Genomic DNA, 17,399 nt, shown 5'->3' with positions numbered 1-17,399 from the left:
GTTGTGTTCCGAGAGCTGGTCAAAACACGCGGTCTGATAAGCCTTTGCTGTAAAATAACCTCCGGGACGGGTTTAAAATACACCCCGTTCCTTCTGTGTGGGGGGAAAAACGGTACACGGCAACGCGGTAGCAAGACTTGGGCTGCAGTGCCGCCCGTGTCAGCGACATCTTCCACCTGTGCCAAAAGATGAGTCACGATTCAACTATACTGACTAAATCTGTAGTGACCTTGGCTCCCTCAAAACACGGGGTTCACGGTACAGAGAAGAACCATAGTGACTCCCCCAATATTGCAATCAAAAGGCTTTTTATAGCTGTTGTTGTGGGGATGTACTGATGAGGTTGTGTTGATAAACGACAGAGCCCTCAAATGGGGTAAGAAATGTTCTTCTGGTACTTAAATGCCCAACCACCAGCAGTTAACATTCCTGATGCAGTGAGTTAGATAGAGGTTCTCTCCGTTATCTTTTAAGCCAGATTGTGACATCCTTGATCTCTGTTTGACCATGGGACTACAAGGCAACACGTAAGCCAAAAAATATGCAAAAACTTACATGACTGCATTGCGGAATGTGTGTAGGATAGTGACGTGTGCACTTGATTTCATCTTCCCTAACCAGCGGCTGGAAAACTTAGGAGTTTCCTACTCTTTGATGTTTCTTTCTAAATGTGTATAGTTCAGCATCTGAATCCAGCAAGATCTGGTTTATGATAGTTTTGAATTTACTGTTAAAGTTAATGGAGTTGTCCGTAAACAACTTGGAGAAAGAGACTCTGAGGCCACCTCATTCTCTGCGTGATTTTGTATTAACATGTGTATTCCCCCATCTCCTTCCTCTTTCTGCTTTTGCATATATTTTTTTTTTTGCATATACATATATTTTGCCCCTCTTCTAGACTAGGTGACTCTTCCTTGCTCTCTCTTTGGACTTCAGAAGAGCACATAACAGGATAATTAACTGCAGATATTAGCTATGATTTCATTCCAAAGTAGTGGCCCAGCTGGTAGATGCACTGAAATAGCTGTATGGATTAGCTGTTTACCTGTAGCAACATCCAGAAATAACCCTTATGTAAGCAAGGCCAGCGAAGCATTTTTTAAATCATGTAGTGAGACAATGTCAAAGAAAGCAGTGGGAAGAAGTTTTGAATATTTTTGGTGGTCCAAACACTAGCACGGATTAGTGCTGGTTTGTACAAACTCTCTTAGCACATCACAGCGCTAATTTGACACAATACTTTTTAGCAGCATAATCCTGTTCCTGCTCTATCAATCCTCAGCTGCATGCAGATGGAAAAGCCCTAAGCAGCTATCTTCACTTAATCCCTCAACAACTTCTTATAACAAGGCAGATTTGTAGCCAGTGAATATTGTGGAATGCTGCTTTGGAGTTACTCGTAAGTTGTGAATGTTTGAACCAGGCCATCTCATAGCTGAGATGACTCACTTTGTAAGATTTCTCCTGAGGGTCTGAGCCTCACGTACAGCCAAAATAAGGTTGGGTTCTGTTTGCTTACCTTGGGGAGCTGTCAGGGAAAGATAGCAGTCGTGTTACGCAGCTTTGTAGGAGTGTTACTGTGTTGATGGCTTGCTATTTTTTTTTTTTTAAGCAGCAAAGTATTTGGCAATTTATTATTTCTTTAAGTCTCTATTTCTGTAAGTACTGCTCCAGTCGTTGGTGTTTCTTCTTCAGTGAGCTTTCTGCTCATTAATGTAGTAGATTTGAGGGCCGGAAGAGATGATTAGCTCATTTAGTCTGGTCTTTGTATAACAGAGGAATATAATTTAATCTAATTTAACTCACCTTCAAACAGTGAGGATTTCCAGCAGTTACACTGTTGTTCAGCCTTTGCACCACTGGAGTCCAAAAGCCAATCTTTGAACTTCACAGTCCGTGTTCTGTGTGTTAGGGACACAAAGGCAAGTTGTGATTTGTAAATTCCCAGGTTTTTGCAAGCTTATTAGAAATTGTTTGGTGTCATGGGCTGTCCTGGAGACATTACTAGCACCTTCTCTTTTCATGCCTGGCTGGAAGGACTGTTGTCTTGTGTCTGAAGCCAGAGTAGGAGAGGTGGAAAGCTGGGTTCTGTTTGCAAGCTACCAACTCAACCATTGTGGTTGGTAAAATGTATCTTTCTAAAATTCAGTCAAAACTTGAGGAGATAAAGGCTCCACACTCTCCTTTCTCGGCACCCTTGTCATATTTCTTTTCCTTGTAAGTGAACCACACTGGATGATTTTTCGGATGATTTTTGCTGTTCCCTAGTGAGGCATAGCTGTGGAATCAAGGGTGGCACCAGGCTGCATACCCCGCGCAGTCACATGCTGCAAGGGCCTGCAAGGCTGTGCGAGTGACTCAAGGCTGATTGATGTGTTTTCCATTATCTTCCTTTATGGATGCAGCTGCCAAGTCTGCACAGCGCTGTTCAGCTGGGAAGCTAATAAACTCAGTCCCATCTTTCTCCATCAAGACTTTACACACTGCAATAAGCTTTCACAAATGAAAGGACTTTTGTTGTCTGCCTGTCTTGGAAATACTTTCCAAGATCCAGGTTATGGAGCTTTTCCCCAGGCTGCTGAAGCACTAAGATCTGCTTATTTCACATTCTTGTGTTCTGACATGGGGAATCTAGTTATACCCATTTCATTTGTTTTTTCTTCTCTGATGTTTTTAACTTATGTGTGTATGTATGTTTCTTAATCAGCTTTGTTGAAGTCTTTTTGACTCAGTCAGTCATTAGACTGGACTAGGAAAGCCATCTGAAATGTGTGCATATTCCAGATAGGGGACTGTGCTGCTTCTACAGAAATTGGCTTGGGTGCTGTTCTCTCTTTGTACCCCTTTGTAATATTATCTGGGGTTTGTAAAATGAGCCTAGGTGTTTGCCTCATGCGTTTCCTGTCTTCTAGCTACTTGCAAGACTGTCAGCAGAGTGTTGCTGTGCCTCATTTCCATTGCTATCGCTTCCTTCTGGAAGGCTTCCACCACTGAAAGGCTGTTCCTTCTGGTTTGTGAATCCCAGTATAGATCAGCAGTGAATTTAGACCACAGTTTCTGTCCAAGTTCTGCTTATTGTGCTGTTCCCCATTCAGCTTGCGCAAGGGACTGCTATTGGTTTCTGTTAGTTGTGGTGGTTTGGATTGTACAGACAGACCTCTGGAAGGTAGATAAGCACAGTAAGTGGAAAGTACTAGAAAAGCCCATGGTGCTTTTCCAGGCCCACAAGTTATGTCCCCCCTCCCCGCAGCTGTCATTCTACACAGCACTCCTGACAAGTGATTGGGGAGGGAACAGTGATGGCCAGTCACAGTAAGACCAAGGTAGCTGATCTGTGCAATAGTGCCTGCACCTTGGTGGGCTGGCTACCATTAAAAATTATGCTATTTATAGGCTACACTGTTAATAATTCACAAGCTCCTGTTTGTTTTGAGTAGCCACCTTGGGATGGAGAAAGTTCAGCATGAGTGTGTGGAGTCAAAAGTGAAGGTGAAAGGAAAAAGCAGAATGGAAGAAGAAAGAGAGGGCAAAGAAGGCTGAAGAGAAAAATTGTAGTGAGGAGAGTGGTGAGCAGCAGAGAAGTTAGAGAAGAAAGTGCCGTCAGAGTCCCAAAATAAATTAGCTGCTGTTATTGCCACAGTGCACACTGGAAAACTCAGCATCGACTGACTAATGATCCCAGGGGCCTGGGGAAGCAGCGAAAGCTGGAACCTCTCCCTTGAGAGGCTGGGTAGGTACAGCCTGTACAGGTATCACTGGGAACTGCATCTGCCAGCTGCAATCTCGACAGCAGGGCTGCCCTGCAGGTACAGACCTACACCGAGAGAGTTGCAGTCTATCCCACACGACTTTCCATTTGGCCTTTCTTAGAGCAATTGTCACTCTCTGCCAGGTCCCGTCTCTGTCCGCAGCAGAGTACAGGAGCTGGGGCTCTAATGAGCTCTTGTGTGGCTGTGAGAGGAAGGTGCCTTGTGCTCGTCATGTGCAGGCCTTAGTGGTAATCTTCCTAAAGAGGAAAACGTGTAAAGAAGGATGGATTACTGACTGGTGAGAGAATGTAACAAAGGTCTGACTCTAACAAAAAGATGCTTTCAAAAGCACTGAGAGTTGTGTGCTCAGTGCTTACTGAATTACTATGGGAATTGGGTGAAAAAAATTCCTTTTTCTCTTTGAAAAGCTGTAGGCCAAAATAGCGGGTTAATGGACTTTCCAAGCAGTGATCAAATAGGACTAAAGTTCAGCAGAAGGTGAAGGTGGTCCAAGTGATGGCCCACAACTTGAAGGGGTAAAAAAACTTGACATACAAATAGAGCAGCACCCCAGCCCTGCAGGAAACAGTTAAGAGTGTATGAGACCTTGTGTACTAGGCTTCGCAATTTCGTATATTGTAAATACTTTTTAAAACAGTCTTTGCCCTCTCAATCTCTCCGTGCCACCCTTGCTCTATTCCTTGTTGTGAAATGCTGCTGTGACTGGCATAATTTCAGCTGTTACTTCATGTACGTGGTGTTATTTGCTGGGTGACTACAAGTAACATTGGCACAGTTCAGCTGCTTAGTATGACTTCTGGCCCTGAAGAGATTGCAGTCTAAATAGAAAAGACAAACAATGGTTGGGAGGGGAAGCGGGGAGATGAGGCACTTTCTCAGGGTCATCATGGAGCAGCCAGGAGCATAAACTTCTGATACTCCCAGGGGCACCTCATGTGCTAGACGAGACTGCCTCCCTGACTAGAATCCAAGCTGTCATTTCTCTGTCCCCTTCTCCTGCATTGCTCTGTAGCTTATTCACCATTGCTCATCCTGAAAATTAGAATTCGTTTTCTGTAGATGGTCATAAATTGATGCATGTCTGGTACCTAAGGGGTTAATCTGTAAAGGTCTGCTAAACCAGTATGCTGTGGAAAAGTTGCACAGATGGAATATCGGAGATAGACTACAGTAATTTTTTCTCTGCATTCTTTTGGTCTCTTTGGATTTTATAATTTTTGGACCACATCTTTGGGTATAATAAATAGAGCAGATGGCTTAGTGTGTGTGGTGAATTCAGCGCTTTCGTGACAAGTAGCTGCACTGGAATAATGGAGACAGAGGTTTGGGTTTATTCCTTGTATGTTCAAACCCATTTGTTCTTTGTACCCTAGCCAGGGGTACCTTGTAAGGGAGCTGCTCTCAGAAACATCTGTGCTAAATTTACCCACTGAAGTGACAAGAACTGTTATCTCAGATGGCTGAAGGTCATGCTGAGAGTTTTGAACTTCAGCTGTCCTAAACAAGGATAGTAGGAAAGGGTCCCTGCCCTACAGAGAAAGCAAGTCAGCCTCGCTGGAGTTCGCTGTATCCACACCCTAATAATATGTGTGCATAATCCCAGATATCACTGACCTCTACCACACAGCTATTTCACTTCTTCTTTAAAAAATCCTTTCTAAAACATACTAGTTTTATGTGTTCCTCTTCAGCCTGTGTTTTCTCTGAACTCAGCTGCCAATGACTTCCATTTGAAGGCGTTCAGGCTCCTTGCAGCAGGAGCGTGGTGCCTGGCAGGCGCAGGCAGTGTTTCCGTGTGATGTGAAATGACATTCTTTTCCACTGTGCAGTGAAAGATGTCACTGAGCTGTTTGGTATTCCTTTGGCTTCAACTCCCTCACTCTGCTCTGTAATTATATCCGATTATTAACAATGGTGCAAAACACCAAGTCTCTCATTATAACCAGGGTTAAAAATGTTCTTATTGGTTCATTAAAATCAGAGAGGATACAGGCCTGTGGCCAGAGCACGGGATGTAGAATCAGAAGTGCTGGCTTCTCTTCCTAATTCTGCTACCTGCTTCCTAGCTGAATTTGGATAAGTCATTAAGGCAGACTTAAACCAAACTTAAATACAACCCACTCAGTTCGGGAATGGTAACATAGTGCTCTGAGACAGAGATGCTACGTCTTAGGAGAACGGCAAAACATTACAATTAAATACTGAATTATTTTGTGGGTCAGTTTCTTTTCTACCCTGTAGATATAGAAGCCTCCTACATCCAAGCAAAATGCACCATGAGGGAATAATATAAACTAATGCAGAGGTGTTAAACAATAGAAAATCAGGCCTGGTGACATGCTGGTATTCATGCAGGGCGAGGACAGGGACAGTGCCCTTCAGCAATCACTATGTGCCGTTTGACTGAACACAGAGACACTCCTCGACACAAATTCCTGCCAGTGGTTGGTGGAGTTTGAGCAAAGGTCCCGTCCTGGCCTGCTTCCTGTTGTGAAAGCACAGAAAAGAAATTCAACGCTTCAGCACAGGCCTCTTCTCTCCTCCACCTCCTCCCGCCGCAGAGCAGCACAGGCAGGCAGCCCAGAAGCTCTCGCAGAGATGAGGCCTCTTGGCCTCCTTGCCTTTGCCAGTGCAGCTGCAGACTCCAGGCAGACGTGGCTTAGCTCTCGTTTGGCTGCTGAGAGCTGTACTCCAGTCCCCTCTGTTTTTTGTTCATTTTGCAGACTTGCTCCCCTTCCTTCCCCAAGATACCAGATTCCTAATTTGACTTTCCTCTTCAGGGCACCAAGGTCTGGCTGGCAGGGCTGATCACATGGCTCTTGGCCGAGCAGGGCTGTCAGATGTGACAGACCCACCTTGTGGGAACATTCACCTCACTTTGTTATGGAGGAGGAGGATCTATCCAGCTGATGTTCTGGTCTGCAACAAGCCCGGTCTGCCAGATTTAAAATAACCTTTCTCGGGTTGCTTATTCTTCTGTCCTTCTTTTTGTTCCCTGCTCCTGAGAAGTACAGCACAGTTAAACGTTCCAGACAGAGGCTGCTGGAGAGGAGAAGCTGGGGCAGAGGCCCCGGGCAAGGCCATGAGAGAGCAGAGTGTGGCTCTGTGGCCCTTGCCTCAGCTTTTGCTTGCACTTGGGGTCAACTCCAAGGCAGAGGCTGCTCTCGCCCTGGCTGCTCAGCAGCAGGGGCTGTCCTGAAGGGAAAGCACCCAGGAGTATTGGGTACACAGGAGCTAGAAGAGCTGAATGTCCCAGCGGGTGACAAGCTGCACCCTTCAAAGCAAAAGTGCTGCCTCCGCAAGTGCTAAGGGGAGGTGACTCTCCTGCCTGGTGTGATCATGCGCCAGCCAGAAAGGGCTGGGATTGGGAACCTGATGTGAGACCAGAGGAATGTCAAAGCAGTCATGTAACATGTCAGAATCAGGGCTGACTCTGAGTGTAACAGATAACAAGATAGCAGAGAATATTCTGACTCGTTCCAGTCCCATACACTTGTGTAAATATGAAATAGCCACCTTTTTTTTTCTTTAAATGCATGACCTGAGGCAGAAACGTAGAGTGATTTATGCCAGCCTAGGATGTAGTCAGTAATAAACTGCTGAACATGTTTGCAATGGGAAGAATATTTTTTGCTTTTTATGAAATCTCTGTTTTGGCATTGGACTAGCAGGATTATGTAAACAGAGGGAAATCAATTGCCTGAAGGGTGTCATTGTAAATGTAAATAAATTGTCTAAAAAGTCCATTTATAGAAAAGCAACTTGAGTTGAATAGGAAAAATGAAAGGGATAGACTACCTACATTCTGTAAAGCAGATCAATAACATAATAAGAAGAGAAAAAGTCAGCGTGTTGGGGAATTACAGGGTTGTGTCTGACAGCTTCTGCCTGGAAACAGACGGGCTGTATTCCTGCTGCAGCGAGTTGGGAAAGGGCAGCTTGCTTATAGATAAAGAGTGTTTGCACACAGATCAGAGGTGGGCCTGAGCTGGTGTAGAACTGAGCTTGAAAATATTTGGGCGGTTTGTATCCAGGCCGGTTGCTACAGGGGCTACAGAAAAGATGAAGAATTTGAGAGAAACGGAGGTTCTTTGAAGCTGGAGGTTGGACAAAATAATTTTCTAAGACCTCTTCTAGCCTCCATTTTGATGGGTTGTAAAAATGTTGGAAATAGATATAAGAGTGAGGAGAGAAAATGGGAACTCGCTTATTTGCAGTGGAGCATTTTATGTTACACTGAGAATGTGCACCTGTGTTTGCCCAGTGTATACACAGTAAGAGTGGTGTAAAGGAGTCTTAAAGTAAATATAAGAATAAGAACTTGAATAAATAGTAGTGTAAAGACAGGTATTAAAGCAAACTAAAGTAATGGCCTAAGACCAAATTTCTTTATTAGGAAACATGTATACCTCTTATTGCTTTTTAGGAAAATTCCCACAAACACATTTGCTGCTGCTTCCCTGGGAGCACAAACCAGGGCTTGGGAGGCACAGTTTGCCCTGCAGCTGGTGTGGCAGAACCGGCGCAGAACATGATGCTGTGGCACCGCGTGATAGTGCCTGGTCAGGCATCGATGCGACGTCACGATGCGACGTCACGCGGTACAAACAACCTGTGGCACCAGACACAGTTTACAGTGGAATTAGAAGGCTGCTGGCAGTGATTGTAGGAACACACGAGGCTGTGTTGTCAATAACACGGCAATATGAGGGGAGATCTTAATGATACAGTACCTTCCATTGCTAGAGTAGTAAATTAAAAATGGCTAAACTCTCTTTGTGTTGCCATAGTGTCCAAATTAGAAGCTCCTGCTTAGTGTTTATCCTCAGTTATGCTGGTAAGCTCCAAGCCTACATTCTTCTAGAGACAATTCAGCTGTTCTCTGAGGATCTGGTGGAGACAATTGTTAGCAGGACAGGCACGGATCTGGGGGCCCGGAGCCCAACCCTGTGCTCATGGCTGTGTTACTGACTTGCTGCATGACCACTGAGTCAGTCATACCACCTTTCTGTGCTCCTGTGTGCCCTCTTGACTTTTGCTTGTTTCATCTTTTAAGGCTGCAAGGAAGGGATTTCTTTTTAATCTGTGTTTGTACAGCACCTAGTATAAACGGATTTAGGTTTCAGTGTGAGTTACAAGCTATGCAGTGCAAGCAGCACACTGTAGTAAAGAGCTGTGTTACACAACGTCGGTGTAAGGGTGGTGAAGCCATCACGTGGATGCTGGGCGGACTTACTCAGGCTCAATTTATGTCTGTGCAGCTTCTAATCTTTAAACTGCAATTAGAATCTCTCCCATGCTCATGAGATAAAAAGCCTTCTATCTCACAAGACAGCTCAATCAATGCCCTTTTGGTCTATATTTGAAGGTTGTGCTACCATGACTGTGTCAAGAAAGGGTGTAATTTAAAAAAAAATTTAGATCAATGTGCCAGTGAAAGTTCTGATAAAGATACAGCTACACAGCTGTAAATGTGCATGGGACTGCATAACATTTTTGCTTCTCAGAATAGAAATAGACTTTTATAGCAGTGTAACTATTTCTGTATATAGAAGGAAAAGATGAATTGACCACTTCGATTCAGCCAGTCTAACACAACAAAATATTTTAAGTGCACTTCCATTACAGATCCCTTCCCTTCCCTTCCCTTCCCTTCCCTTCCCTTCCCTTCCCTTCCCTTCCCTTCCCTTCCCTTCCCTTCCCTTCCCTTCCCTTCCCTTCCCTTCCCTTCCCTTCCCTTCCCTTCCCTTCCCTTCCCTTCCCTTCCCTTCCCTTCCCTTCCCTTCCCTTCCCTTCCCTTCCCTTCCCTTCCCTTCCCTTCCCTTCCCTTCCGCATTTTTCCCTCTTGCCTTCTCTCCTTTCTTTTGGAGCAGGCTTTTCCTGTCATACTACATACTCTCAAAAGAGCTTGGCACTTTTCCCTGCCCTTTGCAGCTTTGGAATGCTTTCTTCCTGTTTCTCAATCCCAGTTACAACTGCAAGTAAGGCAGAGGTGGTGTCTCTGTTTCACTGCTGCTTTTAAGTCACATGATGATATTTAGGAAATCTGTGGACCTGCAGTACTGCAAGATTACACCCATAATGAAAAAAAAATTACAAAAATGCAAAATGGGTTAATGAGTCCTTGAAGGGTCAGGTTCAAGTCTAGGGCAACAATAGCTACTAGTGGCCAGCAGTTTGATTCTCCAGCATTTTCATTGCTCATGTGGCTGGATAATTAAAAAAAACAATAAAAAAAAGAAAGACTGGACCTATGTTTGGATTCCAACCGAGAGTTCGCCAAGAAAGTGCAAATGTAAAGGTGGTGTTCACAAGAGAGCCATGCTCTGGGCTCCTTCACAGTGCCAGGTATGGTGTTGCTTTAAGGATTAAAAACTAATTAGATGCCCAATGTTCTCAGAAACAAGAAACACCCCTCAACAAGTCCAACAGATCCTTCCTACTATCCTTTTTCTTTGTGGCTTTATCTATACAAAAGAAAATATGGTGGAAGGTGATATCATAGGCCTCTGCGTTGCTTCCTAGAGTTTATGTAAGACTTTACAAGGAGGTAGCAGGCAGGCAGTTAATTATTACTTTAGATTGAGGTCTTGACATTAGTGCCAGTCAGGTCACGATTTGCCATTGATAAAAGCATTGTGCAGTGCCAAGTATAGCAACGCTTCAAAGACAGTAGCAAAAATAGAACCCCTGGTTGCTTAGCAAGTGTCTGTAAATTTAGCAAATACCCGTTTATCTATCCATCTGTCTGTCTGTCTATCTATCTATATATCTATCACGCAGGTAAAGGATGACCCTCAAGTCTAATTAATTTCAATGGGATTAAAATTTACCTTCCTGTGTTTCTCCTTACAGATTTTCTAGTAGTATTGTTACTTTTCTGTCCTATGTAAGCTTCATTCTCAATTTTCAGCCCCATTTAACAGCAGCTCTAAGACACTGCAGCTGGGGACTCCATGCTGTTCAGTATTATTTGGAAGCCCAGCAAACCAGCATGTATGGCATCCACAGGGCAGTGCCATATACCATCCATTCCAGACACTTGATGTCTATTTCAAATATGCTTTTTTTCAAATTTTTATTTTAGAAAAGCTTGTGTGGGCTTAAGCAGCAGTTGAAATTAAATAGGGCAGCATAAGCTAATAGCGTGACTCATGGGAAGGAAATAGAGCAGCAGTTGCTAAAAACTGTTTGGTAACAAAGAGTCTTTATATTCATAAATTCATACAGGCTAACATGAGGCTTACAAAAAGGTTGTTTAAGAAGCAGAAAACTAAATTCCGGTCTTGAGAGTCTCCCAGTTCTTAAAGACTTATGTTTCCATCAGGCACTTTCCCTCTGCAGTCCCTCTGGTACACCTGATTACTTAAGAAGAGAGAGAAGGAAAAAAGGGCATTGGTGAGTGGGCTGGTCCAGTGGCATTTCTGCATCCTGCACAAGCATCTGTGTTTAAGTTAAAATAACAGTACAGATACACCAGCTGTGAATTTGTGCAGATCTTTGCTCATACCTGTAGAAGTAAATCCAATGTTTCTGAGGCCAGCCATTTTGTCATTACCGAATTGAGCAGGAGTGCGGTATGAATACCATTGTGTCAGCAGAGCTTAGACCTCGGACACTGCAACAAAAGACGTACTTTATCGATGTGCTGATGTTACTGAATCCAAATCCTGGCTCTGGGACGATGTGATTATAATCTAAAATCAGCTGATCGAGAAATAATTCCACTGAAGTTAATGGAGATTACACAGGGCTTTATATAGTGTCAGGGGGAAAGAAGCATCAGGCCCAGTCTTTTATTGTGCAAGTTAAGACTGCTTTTAATTTCACAGTTCATCTGAGTGATGGGCATTCATCTGTGACTTGTGGGGTAGGTTTGTTTGGGGGGTGAGTAGCCTTTGACACAGCTGATCACGAGGCACTAGAAAGCTTTATGAAGACAAGCACTCAAGCAAATATAATATGATTTGACAAAGAATCCTGCCTGGTGAAGTAAAGATAAGGCGTTACCCGGAAGGAGCATTGCTTACAGTGGAAACTGTGCAGGTGACACCCTGCAGAATGCGGCGTAGATGGAGACTGTAAGCAAGCTGGAAGGAGAGTGAATGTGTATTGTCCAGCAAAAAACAGGCAGGAAGAGCTTCCATGTCCCCAGGTAGACATACCTGTAGCAGGTTAGCTGGCTTTGCTACCGAGAGAGGTGTGGAAGTGTAACACATTTTGCTTAAAAGGCATTGGACAACAATGCTGACAGATTTAAGAGGGATGTCCTTAGATACACACATAATGCTTGAGAACAGGAACATGCCTTGAGTCAGGGGGTGAATGTACTACACATGTAGAAATATCCAGTTTCTGGGAAGGACTGGAAGGATGCTGAATGCTCTGGCAAGAGAAATGGTCAGAAAAATTCTTTATGTGAGGTCTACCATATCTTACAATCTGCACTGGGTAACATGACCTAGTGCATTGCTGCAGTGTCCAGAGAATTCAGCTCTAAATGGGGATGGAGCATAAGATGTCCTTAGGGATAGTTGCAAACAACAGGAGAGTGGTGAGCAGCGAAGGCAAAAGCCTGCTGCAAAAAACCAAAACAGATAAGAAGGAACAGGTACGGTTTGGTATTTCCTGATGAAACAGAGTCAGGGCCCCAAACAGAAATGCACAGACTGGAAAACCAAGACTGCTTTTCTGAGCAGTTAAAAGGTCCCAAGCCACAGACATGGTAACGACAAAGCTAACGAGCATCCCTGGTCATTACACACAGATGACCGTATGCTACAGCCTTCTCCTCAAGCGGAGTTTCAGTGCAGAGCTGAAGCTTCACCGAGTCAGACCTGTAGCCAGCAGGAGCTGGAACGAGCCGGGGTGTCCGCTGTCTGGAGCCGGCATTGCCCGGAGCCACGATTCTCTGCGGCTGTGACGAGCAGGAGCTGCGCTCCGCCGGGGTGTCGACTGGCTGCAGCACCCCTTGGCTCGACCGGGCTGCGCCGGGCTTGGAGGGGACGTGGCTGGGCACGGCTCCCCACGGGGGTCCTTCAGCCTGGGGGGGTTTGGGGTGCAGCGCTGACGGTGCTGGAGAAAGAAAACCTGAAGCGGCACTAAGGAGGTGATGCCCTGCCTGTGCTGGCGCTGCCCCGCAGAGAGGTGGGGCCGGGCCCTCCGCAATTCCCAAGCGCTTCCCAAACCTGCCCGTGGGGCTGTGGGGGTGCGGGGCTGTGGGGGTGCAGGGCTGTGGGGTGGCTACATTCCCCCCACCCCTCAGCATCGCCCGTGGGGACTGCGGAGGGGTCAGAGAGCAGACGGGGTGAGCTGTTTTGTGGGCCAGAAACGGAGACAATGTTTTCTGTTCCTGGGGCTTGAGAACAGACGCGTGTGGCTGATTTTGGGGCTCAGAAGCAGAAGGAGTTGTGTGGCTTTGGGCTCAGAAACAGAGGTCAAGTCATGCATTTTTGGGACTCAAGAAGAGGCTCAGCAGTCAGGTTTTTGGGCTCAGAAACAGGCAGTAAGGTGGCTGGTTTGGGGGCCAAAAGCAGAATGCAGTTTGGCTGGTTTTGCAGGCAGGTGAGAGGCGGAGGGGTGTGGGAGGGCACTGGGGGCTGCGGGGGAAAGGAGGGCGTCTGGGACCCCGAAGCTTGGGAGGCCGGCGTGCACCAGGCCAAACTCCACGTCTGAGGTGGTCTCTGGGGGGAACTTTCAGACCCTATGTGCCCTGTTTGAGTTCAGCTCTTCTTTGTACACTGCTTAGAATAGTTATGAACTGATTAATAATACAAACTAATGAATACTTAGACAATGTACAACGAGATGTTTACTCCTAATACTCAAGTTCTGACAGTGATTGATTTACAGCCTTGTCAAAAGCCCAGACTGTTGCAGGTAGCTGGAGCCTGTGAGGAGAAAGCGTCATAGCTTTGGCTGCAGGCAGCTGTGCCCCACTGCAGTAGCACACAGCAGTATGAGATACAGATAAAAAACAATTAATCACAGCACAGCCAGGAGAAGGAGGTAAAATTTTATGTGATTTATAGTAGCATCCACTATCGGGAGTTAATGGGGAGTTAATTGCACCTTCCCAGTTACAGAGCTGCGATATCTGCAATATTCTTGATTTGTTATGAAGGAGAAAACCAATAGTGAAGTGTTTGAGTGCCATTAGGAAGTACAGTACAGTCACTTCACCTGGAAGACTGAATCTAATGAAAACACCTTATGGTGAAAGAGCACAGGAGGCTCATGCCCGGCCTGCAGCTCTTACCACATCTTCATCTCTCCTGGGCTCATCCCAGCGACACTCCAGACCTCCAGCTTTCCTTCTGTCACTAAAACTCCTGCCCTTTCTATGAGATCACCCGGAAAATATCAGTCAGTACTCAAGTCACAGTGTCTATCTGGTCTTCCTGTCCTGTGAAATCTCTCCTCTTTTCGACCCCAGTTGTATGATAAATGAGTAAGGAAACAGAATTTGAGGGAGGGGAAGTGATAACCTTGAATTATCCTTTGGGGCAATGTGATAATCCAGGCTGAGCTGATTAGTCATCCAGAACAATTAAAATACTGCTTTATATTATTTAAGTAATTTAACCTCTGCAAATGACTGTAACATCTGGGAAAGGCATTGCTTGCTAGGGGAAGAAAAAAGTAGATACACAAAATGATCTCATTCCTCTGCGGTTTTTGGAACATGAACACATACACTGGGAGTGATTGTGATCAAACAAGCTTCAACCAGGATTTGACAAAGAGCTTGTTTATACCTCTAAGGCAGAATGGCAGACTCTAACTTAATATGTCTTTATCCATTTCCAGTGCATGGCATAAGCCTCAGTTTCAGAAAATACTCTGTTCCATTAAGTTCCTTTAGAATATCCAAGATCTTATGACATCTTGATAATGGACTACTACTTTGTATCAGATCAAGAATCAGGGATTAAACTCCTGGTGTTTTGCATCCAAATGAGATTGCTACTGGAACAGAAATATTTGCATTTAGAAACTGATTGTGTGAAACAGTGTGCTACGATTTTAATTATCCTTTGTTGATTAGACTTTCAGGGATAAAAGTTCCAGTGTGAATATTTTGTATAGAATCTCTAATTTCTCTAAAGTATAATCCACCCATCTGTGATTCCTATTAATCTAGTCAGATCAATTGCATTCTCTGCTCATATTTAACAATATTTGCAGTCAGGGAGGAACTGGGAAGCAGAGAATACGAAAGAAAATCCGTGGCTTAATCTTTCAGAAAAAAGTTTCTTCATATTTCGAAATCTATCCAGCACATGTCAGATAAGTCAATAAGACACATGCCATGGAAAGGATACAAAACCACCACTCATTTATCAAACAAAAAGAAATACGGATTATTTTCCTCTCCTCTAGTTAGTTCAAACTTCGGGGGTTTTAGTGGCCTCTAATGCCCTCTAATGGGCAAATCTGCTGGAGCAACGTCCTCTTGCAGACTGCAAAAGTGGCTGAAACAATGAAGTGTCTGAGCGGAGAAAGAGCTGTAGCACTGCCAGCGAGGCTGCGCAGCTTTCACTGGGAGCCTGCCAGCTCTCAGATTAAAACCCATGTTTAAGGCGTTTGTAGCTTAGAAATATTAGGTCACCTCTTACCAAAAACTTGGCAGATCCTTTCCTTCCTCCCTTCCTTCCTCATTTACTCAAGTTTGTTTGTTTAGCTTCACTTCAGTAGGAGAATATTTTTGATGCTGATCCCAGATTTGGCACATTTCCTCCAGAATGATACCCTGTGCGTCAGGAATTGCAACCAAACATGTGCCTTAGAGAGGAATGCCTCTGTAAGTGATGGTATGGTTCTGGACCACAGCTGATAAATAGAAATTAAAAAGTAGCACTTCGCATATTTGAGCCACTGCTGGGGTGTTTGACAAATGCTGGTGAAAATGAGAAAGTGGGATGGGAGGAATGAAGAGCAGAAATGGACGTTTGAAAGAGACTTCAGTGAGTAGGAGGAAAAAAAGATAGGTTAATAAATAAATAATTTGGGTTGAAAATACAAAGTAGAGAAAAGCAAAAGATAAAAATGTGGCAGGGGAAAATCCATATTCTCTGTCAAGAAGCCAAGAGAAGTGTCACTTCTGAGAGCCCGTTCAGGCATAATAACAAAGAGGCCCAGATCTCCTCAGTAAATTGTAGGTAATACCTAGAAATTAAATGAATCTTAAAGGGTAAAACACATCAGAAAGAAAGGAAATGCTTAAGGGCTTCTAACCTTAAAGGGTATTTTATTGGAAGTTGTGTTGTTAAACGATGCTATCTAACAACATAGGATCAACATCTTTACTCTGGAGTAAAGGACAAAGCAAGTGAGTTGAGAATTAGTGTGGATTTTACTACAGGTCTGGCCAGGTTATTTCCTCTGCGTGGCTTGACTTTCTCATCTGGTTCCCCATCCTCTTACTCGGGCAAAAAGCTGAAGTGCCAGAAGACTTGTAGGGAAGTGATTCAAGTGGCATTTTTTGGCTTGACTAGAAACATCAGTGTCTGGAAATTTCATGAGGGGGACTGTTCCTACATAGATAGATTTCCAACTCGTACTTCTAGTGGCTTGGCTCTTCAGGTTTTAGTAGTTGTAAACCGAGGCTGAGAGGGAGTAGAGGACATAGCAGGGACTTTCCTCTTACGTGTGACTTCTACCACTAGTGCCGCTTTGACAGCCACAACGGGAAATTTTTAGTGAGGAAAAACCATTGGCATTCACACTAAAGCCTGACAAGACTTTGCAGATGCCTTAGGCTGCAATTTCTTATTTTAATTTACAAATAAACTTAAAGAAGTGCATTAAGAAGCTCTTGCTAAAATGTTTTTTTAAAATCTATCAAAATAACCAAGGAGCATGAGATTGTCAAGAGCTGCTAAAGAAATGGTACCACAGCTCAGAAGTTACCTGGAGCTAGGGAACTTGGAATGATTTATCTTCAAATAATATCTAACTAGCAGTTACGAACTGTCATGTGTCTCTCTGATGGACAAAACCATGTGGGTTTTCATGTATCCAGCTGACAGGGTCTAGCACAAAAATTAATAGTAGAGATACTGTGTGTTTTTCTAGGACAGCAGCAGATCACTTCTGGGATAGTGGTCTCAGGGCACTTTGTACTGAACCTACGAAGAAGAGGAAACCATTAAAAGGAAGCAGAGAGCACTGGGAAAGAACAGTCTTGACCAAATACTGGCTGGAATTTTCCAGAGTTTGGGGGAAGCACTATGAGAATTTCCAACATCGCTATTCAACCTCTGAAGTTTCCCCCTGTCTAAAATCTGGGAATACTACAGCAAGTCATGTTTGCTTTTAGGGAACGGATTTGCTTTGGGAAAAACACTGTGAGAAACAGGAAGAAGCACTGTTTGTTTTGTTTAGTATATTTTGAAGGGAAGAACTAGCCTGTCTTTTTCTACCTAAGACAAGAGTTCCCAAGATGCTTCTCTCAGCTTGATCTCCCCTGATTTCTTTCTGGCTTTTTGAGACATGTTTTTCGTAAGCATATCAGTAAGCTGGAGCCCTTTCCTGCCCCCTACATGAATTGTTATTGTTTAGATTTTGGCAGAACGTACAGATCCCTACAAAGATTGTGGCCTTAAGCGCATACTATTCCTGCCTGAT

At 44.3% G+C, this 17,399-nt stretch overlaps 2 long non-coding RNA genes across 2 annotated transcripts; both read right to left on the bottom strand.

The window, feature by feature from the left end:
• Positions 1 to 8,138: 8,138 nt before the first annotated feature.
• On the bottom strand, positions 8,139 to 9,777 carry LOC141952643 (uncharacterized). The gene is made up of 3 exons (XR_012631674.1): positions 9,620 to 9,777; positions 8,504 to 8,660; positions 8,139 to 8,382 (listed from the first exon to the last, which is right to left on the bottom strand). It is a non-coding gene; the product is annotated as an uncharacterized LOC141952643 (long non-coding RNA).
• Positions 9,778 to 10,999: 1,222 nt separating this feature from the next.
• Positions 11,000 to 12,812, bottom strand: LOC141952641 (uncharacterized). Its single transcript, XR_012631671.1, has 3 exons — positions 12,608 to 12,812; positions 11,281 to 11,388; positions 11,000 to 11,135 (listed from the first exon to the last, which is right to left on the bottom strand). It is a non-coding gene; the product is annotated as an uncharacterized LOC141952641 (long non-coding RNA).
• Between the last annotated feature and the right edge of the window lie 4,587 nt (positions 12,813 to 17,399).

The sequence above is a fragment of the Strix uralensis genome, chromosome 20 (assembly GCF_047716275.1).
Source record: "Strix uralensis isolate ZFMK-TIS-50842 chromosome 20, bStrUra1, whole genome shotgun sequence".
NCBI lineage: Eukaryota > Metazoa > Chordata > Aves > Strigiformes > Strigidae > Strix > Strix uralensis.
The sequence above is the reverse complement of the archived record's forward strand: the minus strand, read 5'-3'. Positions and strand labels throughout refer to the sequence as shown.